General features: G+C 49.0%; 1 long non-coding RNA gene across 1 annotated transcript; it reads right to left on the bottom strand.

Annotated features, from left to right (window-relative positions):
* Positions 1–317: 317 nt before the first annotated feature.
* LOC146683729 (uncharacterized) lies at positions 318–912 on the bottom strand. The gene is made up of 2 exons (XR_014917752.1): positions 793–912; positions 318–381 (listed from the first exon to the last, which is right to left on the bottom strand). It is a non-coding gene; the product is annotated as an uncharacterized LOC146683729 (long non-coding RNA).
* Positions 913–3545: the final 2633 nt, after the last annotated feature.

Here is a 3545-nt window from a genome sequence, read left to right as displayed (position 1 = left end):
TGAAGCAGTTGATGTGTTTACAGTAAAATCATTTTTATCTTGCTTTATTTCATTACTTTTAGTGGGCCTATAACGTTCAGTATCCCATACTGTATCCCATCTACAGTTAGTACTATAACACTTGAATAAAACATTTAAATCAACCCCGGCCACACTTGTAGCGGAATTTACTACCATTTCAGATTACATATCATAACAACAAAAAACAAGCCAGGCTGTCTGTTGAGGAGTACTTGGTGAGGGCTAGTTCTTTTAGGTTCAGCAGCTAACAAGATGGTGTATCGGTCAGGATACAGGAAGGAGGACAACAGGCTTCCACTTTGCTGGATTGTCACCGCCAGCTGTTTTATTGCCACCTAGATGCTCAGTGTTGCCAGCAGTCTGTAGTAACAAACAAGTTGCCATGAGTATATAAATATATACAGCAACAGCTTCACTAAGATAAATATAAAGGATTACATGAAATAAACCAACACATCCATCTGAATATACACATAACAGGACATATATAATTTGAACTATGCCAATCTTACATCTCTTGCTCCAAACACAGAAAGGACACAATTAAACACAGTGAGAATGTCATACATAGCCGAAACATCCACTCTAACTGTAAACAAAGGACTTTGGCGCCATCGTGTGGCCGAATAAAATTACTACATAATGGCGGCGGCCGGCGGCACATGCTTCGAGTCACGAGATGAAAAAATGCGGTGCTACAATGCGGTAGAATGTAACTAAAGCCGCGGCCAACATCAGAATCGGAAAATAAACATATTTAAGGAAACTTACTTCCAGTCATGAACTTAACACTCGGAGCATCACGTGAAGGATGGCAACCAGGAACACAGCTTACGAGGTAACAGAACTAACACAGAAAAATCTCCTCTTCTCGAGTAGCATCGCAACACCCCCAACTTCTGCCTACGTCATTTCCTACGACTCCACCCCACACAATATTGCAGAACATAGACATAAAATCCCAGAGCCTTTTATACAGCCGCCCCCAAATGTGGTTACACATTTGCTCCCCGAAAAAAGGCTCCCTAATCAGTTGAGGGAGGCGACTTGCTATTCTGCTTAGTATCGCTGTCTTCCGATGGTACGGCAGGTAAAACTACCAACCGAGCAACTGGTCTGGTGTAAACACGTCCATTAACGTTCACATCAGCAGATCGGACAAGTCCATCATCACTACGATGAACCTTAATCACATGGCCTATTGGCCACAAGGCTCGAGGCAGCTGTGGATCTGCAACCATAATAACTGCCTTTTCCAGAAGTTCAGGAGGAGTTGACTGCCACTTCTGCCTTGCCTGTAAGCCAGGCAAGTATTCCCTGATGAATCTTGCCCAGAACTGATCAGCAAGAATCTGTGAGTGCCTCCAACGTCGCCGACTGAGGTTCTCTGTCTCAGAGTAGACCACCTGGGGTAGTGATCCATCAGGCCGCCCCATGAGGAGACTATTGGGTGTCACAAGGTCCACATCGGCTACGTCGGTGGAAACGTAGCCTAAGGGCTTTGCGTTAAGGATCAATTCAACCTCCAGCAGAACTGTACGGAGTACCTCCTTGTGAAGAGGTTGGGAACCCACACAGGTGCGCAGAGCTGTCTTCACTGAACGGATTTCCCTCTCCCATACACCTCCGAAATGTGGGGCTGCCGGGGGGTTGAACTGGAATCTGATCTTCTGACGGGCGAGCCTCCCTTGCAATGTCTCTGACATGTTGGCAAAGGCTTCTCTGAGTTCTCGTTCTCCCCCTTTGAAATTGGTCCCACAGTCAGACCATAACTCTGCTGGTGTCCCTCTTCTGGCTATGAATCGCCTCAGGGCCATGAGGAACGCATCCGCGTCTAAGCTACAAGATGTACCGCCCTCGTCGTCATACACTTGAAAATGATTCCCCAGCGTTTCTCATGACGTCTTCCTACCTTCACAAACATAGGCCCGAAACAGTCAACACCGGTTGAGTAAAAGGCTGGTTTGTACAGTCTAAGCCGAGCAGCTGGAAGGTCAGCCATCTTGGGAACAGAGGGTTGTGCCCTCCAACGCTGACACTCAGGACAGGTTCGCTGGTGCTTGCGAATTGCCTCTCATCCAGTAAGACCTCCGCAGCTCCGCGAAGACCCGTTTGGGGCCTGGATGATGCAGATCAACATCATATTTCTGGATGAGCAGGCGTGTGAAAGGGTGTGAAGGATCCAAGACAATCGGATGCAATATAGGTCCGTCAAGACCTTCTAGGCGTCGCAACCGACCCCCTACTCTGATGAGGCCCACTGAGGTATCCAGTTCAGGTGCCAGGGTAAGCAAGCGGCTTCTGGATGAGACAGGTTTCCTTTCTGAAAGCAATCTGCACTCCTCAGGAAATGACTCCTGTTGAGCCTGCCGGAGGATGGCCTGTTCAGCATTCTGATAGTCCTCGGCCCTAGATGGCGCAGTCGAGAGTCCCTGACCACAAAGCTCTTTAACAGTAACATCCAAGAGCTCCTGCCAAGTCTTGCACGCCATTCCATCCTGACAGGTAGGTGTGGAGGTGATAGAGGTTCCACAGAAGACTGTTTTCCGGAGCTCAAGTTCGTCATTACTGGGCTCGGAGCTCGGGTTCTCTGGCCATGTGTCAGGACTGTTGAGCAGAAAGGGGGGTCCATTCGACCACCGATTAGGCACTTTGAGCTCGGCCAGAGCCTTCCCTCTTGTCAAGTCATCCGCTGGATTACTCTCTGAGTCTATGTAGCGCCAGGTACAGTGTTCCGTCAACTCCTGTATCTCAGCTACCCTGGCTCCTACAAAAACCTTGTAGCGGCAGGACTGTGAGCTCAACCAGGTAAGAACAGTGGTCGAATCAGACCACAGGACTGTTCTTTCAATCGCTGAGGTGAGTTCCTTATTCAGGGTACTGGCCAGCTGCGCTGCCAGCAAAGCTCCGCAGAGCTCGAGGCGGGGAATAGAGAGAGCTCGTTTGGGGGCTACCCGGGAGCGAGCTAGGATGAAGGTGAGGTGAACTTGCCCATCCTGTTCTACAGTCCTCATATAAGACACCGCTCCATAAGCTTTCTCAGAAGCATCCCCAAAAATGTGCACCTCACGAATGGCCCCCTTTAAGTTAGCACTGGCAGGAACATAGGCACGTGGGAAGGTAAGGTGAGGTAAAAAGCTCCACCTCCCAGTCAGACCAAGCTTGCAGGAGGGTGGAGGGAATATTCGAGTCGTCCCAACCATGCTTCTTATCCCATAACTGCCTGAGGAGGAGCTTGGCCCGAGTGGTGAAGGGTAACAGATAGCCCAAAGGGTCGTACTGTGAGGCTAGGACTCTATAGATGTTTCTGAGGGTTGGCACCTCATAGGACACGGGCCTGTGCTTATAACCCAAGGAGTCGGAATTCCAGTCCCAGCTGAGCCCGAGCGTGGTCTCTAGCGGGTTGGATTTGTCCTCGGCTAAGATAAGATAAGATAAGATAAGATAAGATAACTCTTTATTGTCATTGCACAGTCATACATAGTACAGTAGTACAATGAAATTGGAAAAACTGTCCTACGTCG

The sequence above is a fragment of the Copadichromis virginalis genome, linkage group LG22 (assembly GCF_057382275.1).
Source record: "Copadichromis virginalis isolate Kocher_CV1m ecotype Utaka linkage group LG22, C_Virginalis_male_GT1.1, whole genome shotgun sequence".
NCBI lineage: Eukaryota > Metazoa > Chordata > Actinopteri > Cichliformes > Cichlidae > Copadichromis > Copadichromis virginalis.
Note: the sequence above shows the minus strand (reverse complement) of the source record. Positions and strands in the feature narration are given on the sequence as shown.